General features: G+C 36.0%; 1 long non-coding RNA gene across 1 annotated transcript; it reads left to right on the top strand.

The window, feature by feature from the left end:
- The first annotated feature begins 13,736 nt into the window (after positions 1-13,736).
- LOC137185404 (uncharacterized) lies at positions 13,737-16,371 on the top strand. Its single transcript, XR_010928854.1, has 3 exons — positions 13,737-13,969; positions 14,055-14,095; positions 14,261-16,371. It is a non-coding gene; the product is annotated as an uncharacterized lncRNA (long non-coding RNA).
- Positions 16,372-18,447: the final 2,076 nt, after the last annotated feature.

Genomic DNA, 18,447 nt, shown 5'->3' with positions numbered 1-18,447 from the left:
AAATATTTAGTTAACAGAAGAGTATCTGGGCTGTTAAAATGGTTATCTATCTCATGTATGTTATCATTACTTGTCACCTTGGTAAATTGTACTGTTGTTTTTTCAGCCTGTCGTCTATGAGAATTCTGCTCCAGTCTCCACATTGGACGACTCTGCCTACAAGGTCGCTAATCCATCCTCCACCTACGGGACCCTCAATCCAATCACCATGGCTGATGACCAGACGTACTGCACATTCAATCATGATGCACAATCGTGCCCACAACAGAAATAGTTGTGGTTTATTTTTAGGACATCTTCTGTCTGTGATCTAAAATACCTTACTCAATTTTTTGCCTGTGCTCTGTACTCTTTTACATTTTTGTAATATTTTTTCTGATTTACCCTGCATATTTTTTGTTTCTGTTATTGATTTATATTAACTGGCACATGCACCATTGTTTTAATGCTATGCTCTATACCTACTGCAAATTCATATATAGCACTGCTGTTAATGTGAAGGTTCTATTTGCAGTCTGACTGTGTCCCTACCTGCCATTCTCCACCGGTCCTCCAGAGGTCCTCAGACTTTTCTCCCTTCACGTTTGGACTGGACTGAGTGGGAGAAAGCTGATTTGAGTTGTCTTTAAAAGACTATCTTGCATGATGATTATTTGGGTTGTCTATATTAGTTGGTCTGTCTTTGTTTTCATTCTGTCCTGAACTTGCACAGCATAAACCTCGCGTCTCAGTCCCTCCCACATGAGATGAGAGCGGAGGAGGCGAGGAAGAGACAACAGGCAACAGGCATTTAACAAAATGAGACATCCTTGCTTCGGAGCCGTCATGTCAATTAAATATAACATGCGGCAAAGCTGCATCATCTGTCCATTGTTTTGTTACAGCCTACTGCTGTATTTTATGATCTCTGACAGATGAGCATAACAGTGTTCATTACAACTATATATTTACTTTTAATTCAAATCACAATGTGGCATAATATGACAAGAATGTACAGATGTTATATATTGTTATATTTTATTCAACACACACACACACACATATTGATATATATATATATATATCCTTTATATATTTTATTGTGTGAAGGACCATGGTTTGTATATTCCAGCTGTGTGTCATGCCTCTTTTATACAGCACGGGTGCTGAAAAGACTTCCCTGGTCCCTGCTTACCTGAGCTGTGCCTTGTTTTGTGATTAGTCCCCTGTGTATATATTAGGGATGTGCAGAGTGCCCAGTATTTGTATTTGTATCTTTATTTGTTGAGGCAGAAAGAGGCTTAAAAATCCTGTTTGTTTTTATTACACCTTTAATTTTAGACAATTGAAGTGTTCATGAATAAACTACCTTACTAAGGAAGTCCCCACATCGGGTCTCAAACTGGAGTCTTCCAGATCATAGACGACTGCTCTGACTACTGAGCTAAAACTTTACTCATCTTTTCGTTCCTGGTGAGACCCCTACCTATTCATAAACCTATAGCACACACTGTGTAACGTATAGGGAAGAACTTCAAAGGCGATTATTGCTTTACACTTTTCATTTATTGCCTATTTTTTACAACCTAACTTTGTGGAAAGGAGAAGGGGAACAACAGGTCATGGAGAGTCCCTTGGGAGCATTTGAATCAGTAATTCTGCCTCAGTCTCTGCATTTGGGTCCACCTGCTCCGCTAATTGTGACAGTTAAATGAATTCCCATTTAACTGGGAAACTATCTTTGAGTCTTTTTGAGTGGATGTTGGTGGTGTCAGTATATCCATCACTTTGATCCAGATAAAGCACAATCTCATGTGAAACCACTGCCAAGCAAATAAAACAAAATAAAAGCAACAACAGCCCTGAAATGCAAAAAATGTATAACAGCAACACAAATCAAATTATATAGTAAATTATTCAACCTTTATCAGCTTAATAGCAGGGATTTTGTGTTGGTATTCATTCTCGTGATACAGATTATCAGACTGTGTAAGATTTGTTTTATAGAGGAATAATTAATTAGCTGACAATCAATTTGTAAAATGTCAATTAGATTGCAGAGTTGCTTAAATTTGTGATAATTAGATTTTGATACAGGGAAAAAGGGCTGGTACACCGATAGATTTGCAGCCTTTAATAGTGGAAACCCTTTTTCATATATTAAATAATGTCATCTGTATGACAATGACACACATCAGAACAAATAAATGGGAAATTGTTACTAAAAATTGAGGAAAAAAGGTCCTGAAATTGAACCCTGAGACACACTTCTTTGTTGAGTTAACAGATCAATTTATTGACTGATTTTCACTTTTGTACACACTGTTTACAACAACAGTGTAAAGTTCATCCGACATTAGATTGTAATCCACTAGATCAATGCCTTAATCAAATCAATATATGTTACTCTTGTAAGTTTACCATGATCACATTCAGAAAAACATGATTAGTGAGTTTTAAAAGAGCTGCAATTGTAGAATAATTACATGTTAAACCTAACTGTCATTTTTTTGTACTGTGTATTAGGGCTGTCACTTTTTATTCAAAATTTGAACTTTCATTTGAATGTGGGGAAAAAATAAATATTCAAAATTTTAATGACCTGTATGAATTCAAGATTGAGAGTCTATAAGTGCAACAGACTGTTTGAAGTAGTTTACCTCGAGATCCAGCAGGAGGTGTTCTTAAAAATCAGCTTGACCTATTGCATGCTCTTTGACCTTTCAGTAAACCAACCTAATAAATAAAAATGGACACTAGCGAGCAAAGCCACGCTGATTGAATAAACACAACACCAAAGCATCTGAGAAACAGTGTGTGAAAGTATTTTGGGGGCAACACTGTAGATAGCAAAATTACCAACAAAGATAAGGCTGCTTGCCATTTTTGTAAAAAGCAGCTGTCTTACTCTACAATGATAACAAATCTGAGGACTCACCATCTAGTATGGGAGGCAGCAGAGACATCCATGTGACTTGCACAGAGTATAACAGTGTAGCACTTCTTTTTTTTTTTCTTTTTACAAGAAAAAAACATTGCCAGTGAATATAATCAATTTTTTCCATTAAAGCATATCAAAGGAAAACAAATGTGTAGTATATAAATGTAAAGTCCAGGAGCCAGGGTTGTTTAATTTAATCAAACCAATGTCAGTAACATTTTTCTCATTTATTACTATTGAGTTCATGTACTGTAAGTTCCTATTTTTGACCCTGTATACTCACCTCTTCTCTCCTCCCTCTCTCTCTTTTTCCCCACTCTCGTTCAAAGTCTCTCATCCAGGTTACATCCTGCCTCTGGTTGTAAGTGTCACTATGGGTGTGCTATTTGCTATTGTTGTCTTCTTGCTCCTGAACAAATGGAAGAAAACGAAGGATGGTGAGTTATCCTACAGCCCAATATTAATAAATATTCAGTAGAACCAAAAACAGAAACATGATCATTGTACTTTGTGCTCCACAGGTTTGACCACTAGGGGGCAGTCTCACAACAGAAACATGAAGGTGACTTGCTTCACCTCACTTGATGTATTTCAATTCAGATTTTGGATCCAGATTCATGTGTACTGTCTTCGTCTCCATGATAAAACACTTTTTTCTCCCGGTTTACCACCAATGATGAATATGCAGACTCCACTTCTCCAGCTGTAGATGCATCCAGCAGGAATCAGGACAAAATCTACTGTAACCTCTAATCTTTATTTTTTTGCAGTAAAAATCTTTAAATTTTATCTTTTACTTAAATGTATTTTGCATAAATATACTTTGAAGTAAAGTATTTTAGTTATATTTTTAAATTATGGTAAAACAACAGAATATACTATAATTGGCAGCGTTTTAGTTTTTTTTTGTTGTTGTTGTTGTTGTTTTGTTGTAAATTGTTAAATTACACCACATCTTAGAATTGAAAACCTTCTTGATTGTGTTTTATGATACAATCATATTTTTCCAACATTTTTCTGATTATTTTTAAAAACACATTTAGTTTTCTCTCATTTTAATTTTGCATTTTAAACTTCTTTGAAGCATATTCATTAATATTCTTATCATGTTCTTATAATGTTCCCAATAGTACATATATTAAATATATTTGTATGATTTACTTTATTTGTACTTTGAAAAGAACATTTTCTAATTTATATTTTATTTTCAAAAATAAACGTTTTCCATCATGATTAAACCATTTACAGTATTCGTACTTCTTTCTTATAAGAATTTATATTACAACTGCATTTAATTTATGTTTTAACATTGTTATTGATTCATATTAAGAGTCTAGATTCAAAAAGAATATTTGCACTTATAAGTTAAGTCAAGTAAGTAGTCTGTAAGAGCAATTAACCCCTTCTGTCTCTCTACCTCTGTTAAACCTACTGTGGTGGCTCTGTGTAGGCAAGAGATTTGCATTTTTATTTTTATTTTTGTTTTGAGTAGGTCATCTTAGGTGGATTAATATAAACTTCTTCAAAGTATATTCATGAATATATGTTCCTAGCATATTCCCAGTAGTATATATTTAAACATATTCATATGAAGTACTTTATTTGCACTTTGAAATTAACATTATATAATTTATATTTTATTTACAACAATAAATGAACTCCATCTTGATTAAACCATTTACAATATATGTACTTCTTTCTTACATATAATTTATTATATTGCATCTGCATTAAATTTGTTTAACATGTTATTGATGTGTATTAAGACAATCTAGATTTTAAAAAGTATACTCGCACTTTTTAAAAAAATATATATTATTATAGTTATTTTAAAAAATGGTTTTCTTTTAGCTTAACTGAAATACTATTTGACATTATTTAATTTTACAAGTATACTATTAATTGGAACAACTAGTAGTATTTGTGAAGAGCTTATTTCACCATAAGTTATCACATTTTCTTAATACTTTAATTCCAGCAGGTTTTATTTCAGTTACATTATATTATATACAGTATATTTGGTACAACAAGAAGCACTTTTTCTTTTTTTTAGAGCCTGGTTCTGTTCGAAATTTCTTCCCATTAAAGGGAAGTTTTTCCTTGCCGCTGTCACCAAGTGCTTGATCATGTTGGGTCTCTGTAAATCAAAGAGCATGGTGTAGACCTGCTCTGTATGAACAGTGCCCTGAGATAACTTCTGTTGTTGTTTGGCACTATATAAATAAAATGGACTTGACTTGACTATTGTATTTTGTGAAGCACCTTGTAACTCTGGTTTTGAAAGGCGCGATAGAAATCAAGTTTACTTGTTAACTTACTTACAATACATCTGCAAATCACCACATCAGTACTTAAGGAGACACTGTTACAGCAAAGTTAAAGAGTGTGTTCTCTCAACAAGTGGTGGGGGGACTTGTTGCAGCACACAGAGCAAAAAAAATTAAATAAAGTTTTTATCAAGTGACTGTATTCAGGAAGCTGTGGCTATGACTTGCGTCTTCTCATATTTCCTCATCATTACAATTCCTCTCTATAATGACTATGAGTGTGTGTGTGTGTGTGTGTGTGTGTGTGTGTGTGTGTGTGTGTGTGTGTGTGTGTCTGTGTGTGCGTGTGTGTATGTGTGTGTGTGTGTGTGTGTGTGTGTGTGTGTGTGTGTGTGTGTGTGTGTGACTGTGTGCAAGTATGTGTATGTCTATGCATATGTCTATACATTTGTGTACAAGTAATTTTACTTGCATTTGAGTAAAATGTATTTGAAGTAACTTGAAGTACTGTCTGAAGTACTTTCACTTGAGTAAAATATTCTTCCACTTTCTCCGCCCTGTTGGTCTGTGGGAAAACCATGAGACTCCCAGGAACCACCAGCAACAAGGAATTACAGCCCTTTAAATATGTATTAATTTTTTGGGACGTTAAGGCTTCTAGGAGGGTTAACAGTGACTAAATTAATCAACCTAAGATGACCTGCTCAAAACAAAAATAAAAAGCGCAAATCTCTTGCCTATAAACTAAAGAAGTTGTGATATGTAGCACAACAAGCCAGTGAAGCACTGACAACAGAACCACGTTCCCACACATGCTTATACAGAACTACTCTCCAGAGACTGAAAATGTGATCGCTGTCTTTGGAGCCATTTCGAAACAAAGTGCCGTGACCATAATATTCATGGAAAAGGAACATAACACCCAGTGAAGCAGTGTGTCTCATTGTCATGTTTTTTATAGTTTTTGGAAAACAATGGAAGTCTTCGGCAGCAGTTCGTTATTGGTTTGACTCTTCACATGGGATTTGTTGTTCGGATTTGTAATTTTTGGAATTACCAAGTTGCTCTACTTGTTGGTTCATTTTTTACACAGTCGCTGAACAATGTGATGCATCTCCTGCTCTCTCAGCTGTTTTTCTCGCTTGTTGAGTATGTATCATTTATGTAGAGCTCAGTTCTGAGAATGAGAGCGTCAGTTGGTGAGAGAGCAGGAAACCATGTTGAAATGAAAACTTCAACTTCATAGAGAAATGCGGAACTTAAAGTGAGGAACTATACAAGACTGCATATGCTGTAAATTAGACAAAAGTTATTGAAGTCATAGTGGCAGTTTCCCTGTCGTTTAAAGATTTTTTCTTCATCAGAAACAAGTTCAGAATGAATATCCACCCTGTTCTGCTCTTCTGCTTCTTATCAGGTAAGGACTGATTACTCAACTGTCTCTTTAATGTTGCAGCACACACTGCTTTTTACATATTTTCTTGCTTACATTTGTTTTGTGCATACCGAAGTGAGTACCCCTTCCTGTTACAGTTCCTTAATTACTAAGTATATGGTAAATATACAGTATATTGTTGGGTAATTACCACTGGTAAATAAGTAGGTAAATACAGAGAAACTACAGCTGAAATAATAAGAAAAACTTCCACTATTACCCATCAACTCAACTAAGTACTGTGTTGTTGTGACCGGTTTAGGTTCGTAATAACTCTGATAAAATTGTGTACTTTTTTGGAAAGTAGGAAACCAATTCTTAGAAACACCTCCTCTATCAACCATCAATTCAAAATATAATTGTAGTTATCCGAGGTTTACGTTGTTAAAAGCCCAAGTTTCATTATGTACTATCTAGAAATTGAGATAGTACTTTCCAGTAGATTACTTTTTCTTTTACAGTTATTGTTCATGGCTTCACCCATTTATAAAGAGTTTATTAAAGCTGATTTATGGGGAGTCGTTCAACACTTGATAAGTGTCACTCAACAGAAATTAAAGAGTTGTGTAACATTTTCAATTTATGCTTCGGCGAAAGGTTTCAGTCGTCTCCACGATAACCAGACGCTATCCTCCAGCCGGCTTGTTTTAGATTATATCATCCTTACCAGGACTAATTATACAAGGATGTTACAAATTATCTAAAGTTACAGACCAAAATGTCAATAAGGAAGGTCAGTGAAAACTACAATATCCATGGTGACGTTAGTAACACTACCCAATCACATTAGGCAACAAAATAGAACGGTAGCTGCAACATAACAAAATACTCCAGATGTGCAACATGAAAGGAAAGTGTTGTGCAACACTTTTCTCTGTCAAAAATGTGTCATTTCTGTCAAGTGACACATATCAAAAATGTTGAGAGACCTACCATAAATCAGCCTTTAGATTTATCTTAGAAACTATGAAATTGTTTTAATATAAGCTGAAAAATTACATCAATACTTATCTGGTAACAACCTCCACAGGAACAGTTTCCTCTAGTGTCATAGTACATCTTCTTAAATACTAGGTATGTTCTTTCAGATGTTTTTACGATTTACTTAGTAAGTGAGCTGAAACTATAATGTAAAAGGAAGCCTTGTTTGTTTCAATGGTATGACCATGTTCTTACCATATCCTTTGTAACTGTTTATTCCCTTTTCCATGCAATACACAAACATTTACCATGTGTACTAAGTGTTACTAAGTAAGACATTACAATTTACAGAGTAAGTAAACTGAAACTTTACTGTAAAAGAAAGCAATGTTTAATCCGATGGTACCACAGAGTCCTTATCACATCCTGGCAGAGAATATTACTCACAGTATTACACTGCCATACAGTCAAAATTTCTGTATATCGCCAACCTAATGTTGAATGAATGTATATGTCTTCATAGTTAGTTTACCTGTTGTAGCAGTGGGGGCTTTAACTCATGACACACAAAAGATGCATGAGTGACGTACCTGCAAATTCCCTCCAGAAGTTTGACAGCTTTTGTGCTGATAAGATGTGTTGTGATGCTCTCTCTCCCTTGGTTAAGATATTTATTGAAAAGTCATTTATTCTGGTTTACCTGTATTTAAATGTCCTTTCATTGTATTTAAATGTCCTTTTATTGTATTTAAATGTCTTTTTATGGTGTGCTTCTTTTGCACTTTATCTCGATGCTTTTAATGTTTTATGTAAAGCACCTTTAATTGCCTTGTTGCTGAAATTTGCTATATAAATAAACTTGCCTTTCCTTAAACTGCATGGAAATGTAACAATAGATAATTTCTAACTTGTCTCTGAGTTTTGCCATTGGTTTTGGTCAGCAAAAACGGCCGTTACATCTGTCAAATCTGTTGGAGATTCCCTCATTTGCATATTTTCTTACTCGGGACCCTGCCCCTGTGTGTGTGTGTGTGTGTGTGTGTGTGTGTGTGTGTGTATGTGAGTACTGACTGTGCCCCATGCTGATCTTATAGAGAAAACATTTGCAGATCCTAAAGCCTGGTGTGACTGGTGTTCTTCAGCCTGTGAGCAATCATCCTACTTAAGAACAATTTAAGCTTTGTGATGGTACATATTGTTACATTGTATCATGGTTATATTGTATTAATGTATTATTATATTTGTTTTATGATACTTATATCACAAACACACTTTTTTTAATACATTGTAACTACCATGTCATTAAGCATTACTTTCTTGACAGTTCTCCTTTTTCAGCATACTTATTCAATAAAATGTCATATTTTAATTAGTAACTCTATGGTACAAGTTTATCTATATTGCATGAGAAAGGAAACCATCCATTCTGATGAAAGGATGTGGTAAGGACTCTGTAATACCATGGTATTCGAACATTGGTTTCTTTTACAATACAGTTTCAGATCCCTTACTCTGTAAATTGTAATGTCTTACTCAGTAACATTGCAGAACATTTATGGTAAAGGTTTGTGGATATTGCATGGAAAAGGGAATAACCTAGCCTTGCATTGCCAGACCAATTCACAAAGGCGAATTATTCTGGAACTTGCCAGTTCATTTTTTATTTACAAGGAGCTTTATCAACAGGCACAGACCAAAATGCTTCTGATCACATTTAGATAGAACTACAGCCAATCAGAGAAATGAAACGTGTGACGTAGCGCTGAGTGATGGAAACATACTACGTACGTAAACGTACGTAGTACGTAAACAGACTACTTACCAAATTCTGTTGGTACAGCAAACACATATTTCTTATCAACAAAAGCTTTGAGTGCAGTTGTTTGTTCTTTTTTTAGAGAAAATATCGTCCACTTTGTTTAATACTGTTGCAATAGTGGATTCAACAGACCATTCCACATCAGCAGCAGCCATCTTTGTTTACAAAAATGCCTCAACGGCGCTCCTCTGTAGTCATCATGTAGAACCTGACCCATATTAGATAAACAGTGTGATTAATGAGGACAAAAGAAATGATGTAATTTAAAAACATCAAATCAAATCATTGGAAAAATGTGAGAATTTTTGTTGCATCCATCGAGTCCTTCATGACAGAGACTAAATCAAGTTAAATCACAGACTGGTTGAACTGGGCAGCTCCCAGTGTGACTCTGTGTATCAGTGTAAATGTGAATTATTGACTATTGATTTTTTTTTTTACAACAGCACTGCAGGATGGAAACATAGGTCTCATCAATGCAGAAATCCCCATTTTTACAGGAACTGAAGGACAAAGTATCACAGTTCAATGTCCCTTTTCCTACACTGGGAGCAGGACGTACTTCTGTAAGGACGAATGTGAAAAAGACATTCTTGAAATGTATGATGTCAGAGCTCAAAGAGGCAGATACATCATGGAATATAAAAGCACACGTGCAGGAAGTCGTCTGCATGTGACCATCACACAGCTGACCAAATCTGACTCTGGACGTTACAGGTGTGGTTTGGATATACCTGCAGCAATAGATCCATACTGGGAGTTTAACGTCACAGATGGTGAGTTTCTACTGAAAGTCATGAAAATGTTTCTTCATGTTTCTGGAGGTCAGAGGAAAGTTTTCACATTTTTCTGATTGCAGCTGATATTTTAGTAACCTGGGGTCTCATTTATAACCGTTGTATATACACAAAATGGGGCTTGAAAGAGACGTACGCCACTTCCCATGAAAAAGTTGGGATTTATAAAAATACAAACTTGACGGGAGAATGTGTGCGCCTGAATGTAAACTCTGACCCATGAGTATGAACATTTTGGAGACGGGGGAAACTGGCAATGCAGATGGTGAGGTGGTGAATTGAAGCCAGATTGTATAATGATTTCTCTCACATTTCATTTCACTTCATATCACATGTTAATGATAGATCCACTTTATCATAAACATTCAAACCAGCAGTGTTATTTGTGTTTGTGCTAGTGAGCCAAAACTATTCCATGAGCACCTTTCAATTTTAAAAGATATAATTCAAATGAAATTCCGATCAATATTTCATCAACGCTGTCTCACCGACACATTTCCCAACCCCAGAGCACAGAGGAGAGGGCTGGACTGTCTGCTAAACCTACTTACATTCGTGGTCAGTTGTGGAGCAGCACAGTGCTGCTGAAATGCCAGGATGATGCCAGGATGTGGCAGGATCCTGGAAAGTCTGGGTTGCCTCTCCCCAATGTTAAGCGTGAATATAAATGTTTTAAAAATGAGGCCCCAGATATTTGGTCTAACAAATCACTGGGAAGATTGATACAGTAAGTGTCCATTTACTGCATCAGTGTTTTTAGGAGTAAAAGTAATAAACTGACTATTTCATTTAATTTTTTAAGCAGTTGATCAACTAAAGGAGGATTTTATTTCTCTCATCAGGATTTATTTTCTATCACTGTGTTCTTGTTTCTTTTTTGTTGTTCACAGCTCCATCCACTTCAAAACCAAACTTGACTCTCAGACCTTCGTTAACATCAGTCCAATCAGCCTCCACACCAGCAACAACACAGAGTTTCAGAAGAAGCTCCACAACTTCATTTTCTGCTGAAACCACCAACCAGTCTGAAGAGCAGCAACCTGAGATATCAGCTGGAGATATCAGTTCAGGTACATTTACCTTTGAACTTTACTTTTAAGGATAACCTCACAGAGACAGAAGACTCTCCTAGATGAGTTACAGGTGATTTTTTCCAGCAGTACACACGTTGTGTGCAAAAATAAAACCCTCCAAAGCTGCTAAACCAGCCTAGTATGTCTAGGCCAGTGTGATGGTCAGTGTGTAAATCTGTCTCTTGTCCCCCTGCACATACCACATTGCCAAGCCTCCGCTTCACTCTCTACATCACATTTTTAAATATTCTGGCTTGAAGCAGCCAGGCAGAAGTCGAGGGTGTACATACTCTTTAACCAACACCTGCCAGACAATCAGAAAGATTTCTATGACTAAGTATATTGTCATGTGTGCAAGTACATGAATGTGTTTGCATGTATGAATATTAATGTTTTTATTACAATGTTGTTATAATGTCAATGTTCAACATCAATGTTTTATTGCTGAAAAGAGGAAACACACTCTCAAGACTTTCATAACTGTTTTGCTCAGGACAAAGACAACCTGTTACCAATTTTGTTCTAATGTCAGTAGTAAAGCTTTGTTGGTAATACTGCCGTTATCCAGTTGTTGCCTTCAGTTTAGAGTCCATTTATACATGCTGCTGGGTACTACAGTACAAGTCAAAAGTTTGGACACACCTACTCATTCAAGGGTTTTCTTTATTTTACATCTTTTACAACTTTTACAAAATAGTCATTGAATTCATCAGCAACCTCTTTTCTGTTATTTATAGTTACATTTTGATTATTAACAAAAAAACTAATGTGCTTTCCCAATACTTTTTTGATTATGTTGTTGAGTGCTTGCTATAATACTCCTTTATGTTACATCTCATAATCTTTATTAATTTATCTTTACATCTCATTTACTTACATTTTCTTTAGTTCTACATTTTAGGAATTCCTTGTAGAGTGTATTTTTCTTCTTGCATGTATTCTGCAGCCCCTCAGTAATCTATGGTTTATCCACATATTTATGCTTCCCTCTGGATTTTTTGAATTGGAAAATTTCCTCATAGAGTTCTGTTAATGTAGCCAGGAATGCATTGAGGGCCTTGTCTGGTTCATCAACATCAACCTCTTTTCAGTCTTGTTTCATTAAGTCTTCCTTAAATGCATTGATGAATGCATCAATGTTTTACTGCTGAAAAGAGGAAACACACTCTCAAGACTTTCATAACTGTTTTGCTCGGGACAAAGACAACCTGTTACCAATTTTGCTATTTAGGTTGCAACAAAAGAAAAGAAAAAAAAGATAAACCACTTCGTCCTTCCTTTTTTAAACTTTAGATCAGATATCTTCCTTGAGTAATTTCATTGCAAGAAATTGGTAACACAATTCACAGTTGTCTTTCTCATTTGAAGCTGATAGGCTTTAGCGACCTGAGTTAGACAAATCAAATGGGAACCCTCTGCATTTTCAGTCCGATCAGTACAAAATCTACTCTGTGTTTCTCTTGATAGTTTCCGTGCTAAGGTATGAAGGAGGGACAGAAACACAAGAGGGAATTTGGCACTTAAAAAGACTGAACTTTGGAAAATATCCACTTGATTTTTGTTGTGATTGTATCTTGAAATGGTTTGCATCAATCAAATCACAAGAATCTTGGCTTTCCAAAGATGTGTTGCATGAGTACTCACTTAAAGACAAGGAGTTGTGTTCTTACCATAGTTGTGTGTATTATATGCACAATATTATTATATGTGTATTATTAACATGATATCAATATTTCATTTTTTAAATACCACAGTTATATCAGTACCGGTAATACCGGTCAATACCAGTGTATCGCGATACCCCTAATTGGGACATACATCCAGCCAAAGATGTCTACAGGCTGGTTAGAGTGTTTGATCCTAGGCAGGCTCCAGCCATGGAAAAGCAAATTGAAGTCTACACACTTGGTTTGGATCTTGTTGAATACTGGAGGGGCCTGAGTGTGAGATTCCGAGGGTTGCGGAGGTGGCAGTGCCCTACATCTACTCACCCAGTCAGCTCAGTCGACTGTTAGAGGAGTTTCAGCAAATACAAGACTCTACAAGCGAGAGGCACTCACTAAGCTGAACACAAAGAGGCTGACAATCATGTACTTCAACGGAGATGTCTGTGAAAGATGGAAGATTGCAACAACAGATTTTTACTGTTTTTTAATTTATAATGTGAAGCTTAGATGCGAAGTACTTTATTTTACAAAAGGACGGAATATTTTGTTTTATAACTGTATTGAAGCACTTTCTTTGATATTCATTAAATTTTGAATGTTTTCTCATTGAACTGTTAAAAATTGAAATTATTCACCCACCACATGATAAGACACTCTTTTTGATGACAAAATGTGTTTAAATCGTAAAACACAAAATTCAGAAAAATTAAAACGGAAAACACGGAATTTGCAAAAAATTAAAATGGAACCTGAAAGAAATTAAAATGGATTTCATATGGCCCTAATTTTCATTATATATTTTTATTTATATATCTATCTTTCGTGGTAGGACAACACCAAGGCAAATTCCTTGTATGTGTAAACCTACTTGGCAATAAACCTGTTTCTGATTCTGACTTAATAAACCGCAGCAACTCCCCTTCTACAGCAGTGTGAACTACTTTGAACACTGTGTGTCTCTCATCCAGGTATCCTCTTTCCTCTGATTTTTTCTGTGATTGCGGTTGTTGTGCTGTTGGCTGTTTTTCTACCGCTCCTACACAAGTGGAAGAAAAGAGGAAGCTCTAATAGTGAGTTACCTTCCTATTCTCACTCTTTCAATAATTACAAATGAAGAAGATTGAAAACACCTTTGTTGTACTTTGTCTTCCACAGATGTGAACAGCAGGGCCCCCTTAACCAGCACAAACATGGAGGTGACTTTTTTCAACTCTTTGTTTTCCTTTTTTACTATACATCAAGGTATCTGTGCTCTAAATGTTTAGTTAACAGAAGAATATCTAGGCTGTTAAAATGGTTATGTATCTCATGTACATTATCATTCCTTGTTACCTTGGTAAATTCTACTGTTGTTTTTTTAGCCTGTCTATGAGAATTCTGCTCCAGTCTCCACATTGGAAGACTACGAGAAGGTCAATCCATCCTTCATCTACGAGACCCTCAATCCAATCACTATGGCTCAAGACCAGACGTACAGCACACTCAATCGTGCCACACAGGAATAGTTGTGGTTTATTTTGAGGACATCTTCCTTCTGTGATCTAAAATATCTCAATCTATTATTTGCCTGTGCTCTGTACTGTTTTACATTTTTGTTAATACTTTTTCTGATTTACGCTGCATATTTTTTTAAATTTCTGTACTGTGTTCTCGTTGTTTCCATTATTGATTTGTATTAACTGGCACATGCACCATTGTTTTAATGCTATGTTCTATACCTACTGCAAATTCATATATTACACTGCTGTTTATGTTATGGTTCTATTTGCAGTCTGACTGTGTCCCTAGCTGCCGTTCTCCACCGGTCCTCCAGAGGCCCTCAGACTTTTCTCCCTTTTTGTTTGGACTGGACTGAGTGGGAGAAAGCTGATTTGAGTTGTGTCTTTAAAAGACTATCTTGCATGATGATTATTTGGGTTGTCTATACTGGTTGGTCTGTCTTTGTTTTCATTCTTGTCTGAACTTGCATATCATAAACCTTGCGTCTTAGTCCCTCCCACATGAGATGAGATATATATATATATAAGGAAGTATTTTGGGGGCAACACCGTAGATAGCAAGATTACCAACAAAGATAAAGCTGCTTGCCAACTTTGTAAAAAGCAGCTGTCTTACTCTACAATGATAACAAATCTGAGGACTCACCATTTAGTGTGGGAGGCAGCAGACATCAAACGAGCAGAACAACGTCAACCTTACAACCTGATCTGATAGTGCATCAGTTCAGTCATCTTAATGCCTTCTATGAATGTCAAGTCTGGCATGGTTTTGTCCCAGTCTGGTTTGGTGTCCCTCCACCAATACACCAGTTCTCATCCAGAGACTGACAGGTGTTTGTTCAATGGCTGGACTCTCTGTAATCAACACATTATGAAAAGAGTTTGATTGGCATTTGTTTCTGTAGATTTGAGTGATTTGCCTCTGTGCGCCATGTTTGAGGAGCTGCATCATTATAAGATTGTAGATAAGAGTTTACTGGTTGTGGTGTGCCTGTGTTTAAGTTGTATTCATGTGTTCTTGGACAGGTTTATGTATGTTGGTTGATCATGATGAGGATTGTGTTTTCTGTTTTCTTGGTTTTCTTCTGCTTTGAGTTTTCCTACTGTGTCTTTTTTCTGCTTTTCCCTCCACACCTGCCCTGCTCCCTGGGTCTTCTCCAGCCAATCAGCTCCCAGCATGCGCTTATGTCTTGCTACCAGTTCCTTGTTGTTTTATTAATTCAGTTTGTATTTAAGACCTGTTTTCAATTCAGTTTCAGTTCTGTCTCGTTAGGTTTCTCCAGTCCAGTTCTGCGTTCTGCATTTGAGTCCATCTCTTGTTACTCTACATGACAAAGTCAAGTCAAGCTTTATTGTCATTCCACAGTATGCACAGCACATACAGAGGAGTGAAATTTCATTTGGTGTAACATACTGCATACAGACCAGAGACAAGTGTGCACCATAAATACAGAGTATAGAATATACATAATATATATAAAAAATACAAAAATGTTCAAATTAAGGTATGTACCATTATACATAAAATGCAAGATGTAGGGTTTACTGTAAAGTCAGACTCTAGACTTCATTATCTGTATTTAGTGTAATTCATGCAACTGAGCTTTGATGTGAACACTGAGGCAATATGACCATGGCAATTAGAAATATTGTCAAGGCAGCAGGTAAATGTATAATTGGTGAAAAGCAGCCTTCTCTGTCAGACATGGATAACAGTCAAATCACATGGAAAGTTAAATCAAACATATCAAATTTGACAACTAAAATCAGATGCATCAGGTTCAAGCTTTCATTTATCCCATGTGCAATAAGTGCTCTTAACTCTAATACATTATAAACTGATTTTTGGTTCCTCATATTGATTTTCATAACTTCATTCTCCTTTGCTGTTTTCCTTTGTTTCAAACATGCGTCCTTTATTCTAATATGTGACTATAGCAGCCCTGAACAAGTTTGCAGTAACAGCCTGGAAAATGCTGCTGAAGGAGACTTTGGCACTGATGTTTGTCAGATGCATGTGAAAAAAATAAAGAAATTTCAAACTAAAGTGGTTGTAACAGTTGTCAGTGTCTTTAAAAAAACCTTAAAAACCCTTTAAAATACTTTAAAATTACAAATCTTCAGTCATTTTAAAGTAAGAGAAGCAAAGTGAAAGTTCAGTAAATGTCAACAGCCTCGACCAATTTAGATTGAAAGCTGAGAAAATGCATCAGGCCATTAAAAGATGTCACTTTTGTGTAAAATGGTGTCCTGATTAAAAGGAAGTGACTTAAATCATATTTATTTCTTTAGCACCTCAATGCAGTTACAGTGTAACTGCACTTTCTCTGGAAGAAGAAAGTTCCTCTGTAAGGGGGAATGTAGAGATGAAGACGTTCTGGTTCAAACAGATGGCGACAGAGCTCAGAGGGGCAGATACAGCATCATATATAAAGAGGGAACTTTTCCAGTGTCTTCTTCAGTTCTGTTTGTGGGCATCACACAGCTGACCAAGTCGGACTCAGGACGGTACTGGTGCGTTTTGGAAAGACCTTTCTTTCCAGATTCATACAGCGAGTTTGAGATCAGAGTTACAGATGGTGAGTTTCTTTATAATCTGTGTATATTCTGTTCAGTCATCAGTTCACTGATAGCTGCTGTTGTTTTAAATATCCTATATTTAGTTTATATTTACCACAGCACACTTTAATTCCTGCAAATGTTTGCAAACGCCTAGTTATGACCAAATATGATGACCTAAATGGTTATTTCTACAGAAAAAATTAAGTTGAGCATGTTGCACATAATAATAATAATAATGATGATGATGATGATAATTATAAAAAATAATGATGATGACAACAACAACAACAACAATAATAATAATAATATAGTTGAATTAACTCAGTGTTGACAGTGTCAACAGAAACTGGACATTATAAGCTTCATAAAGGCAGGATTTGTTACAAGGTTGTTGTATTGGATTGTATAAAACACAGATCTTCATGATATTGTGTCCACCAAATAAACTGACTAAACTGTGACAACACACTGCAACTAATTTGAATATTATTGCTCAACAATGATTTACTGACTGTGTTAATTTTTATATTTCAGTTGAATATCATTGCTGTTTTAATAGAAATTGCTTGTGTGCAACAAGATGAGCAGCATCTCGCTCTTTTCATCACTATTAGTGCATGTATGTGATTGATTTTCATTGTGTTTTTTTGTCAATCACAGCTCCGGCCACTTTCCCTGAAAACCTGAAGCTGCCTGAGCAGCAGCAGAATGAGGAGATAACAGCTGCAGCTGCAGCTCACAGAATTAAAGGTTCAAACACCAAAATCAGTGGGATTCATCTTCTGGACAATATGAATGTGTGAACAAAATTTCATATCAATGTTTCCAATAGTTGAGATGTTTCAATCTGGACCAAAGTGGTGGACTGACAGACTGACATTTCCATCACCAGAGCCACGGCACTTGCTAAAAACTCAGCCATGAGACACTATATGTTTACTTTATTAACATTTAACCAAAACCACAATCGTTCACTGAACCAAAGTGTTTCTGTAGCCTAAACCTGCAACCACACTTGGATCTCAGAATTCAAATCGTGGTCTCCTGTGTCAAAGTCCTGCTTATATGATGATCATCCACGCCGACCACCTCCCTATGACTTGCACAGAGTATAACAGTGTAGCACTTCTTTTTTTTTCTTTTTACAAGGAAAAACATTGCCAGCGGATATAATCAAATTTTTCCATTAAAGCATATCAAAGGAAAACAAATGTGTAGTATATAAACATAAAGTCCAGGAGCCAGGGTTGTTTAATTTAATCGAACCAATGTCAGTAACATTTTTCTCATTTATTACTATTGAGTTCAAGTACCATAAGTTCCTATTTTTGACCCTGTGTACTCACCTCTTCTCTCCTCCCTCTCTCTCTTTTTCCCCACTCTTGTTCAAAGTCTCTCATCCAGGTTACATCCTGCCTCTGGTTGTAAGTGTCACTATGGGTGTGCTATTTGCTTTTGTTGTCTTCTTGTTCCTGAACAAATGGAAG

This window comes from Thunnus thynnus, chromosome 6, assembly GCF_963924715.1.
Source record: "Thunnus thynnus chromosome 6, fThuThy2.1, whole genome shotgun sequence".
Lineage (NCBI taxonomy): Eukaryota > Metazoa > Chordata > Actinopteri > Scombriformes > Scombridae > Thunnus > Thunnus thynnus.
The sequence above is the reverse complement of the archived record's forward strand: the minus strand, read 5'-3'. Positions and strand labels throughout refer to the sequence as shown.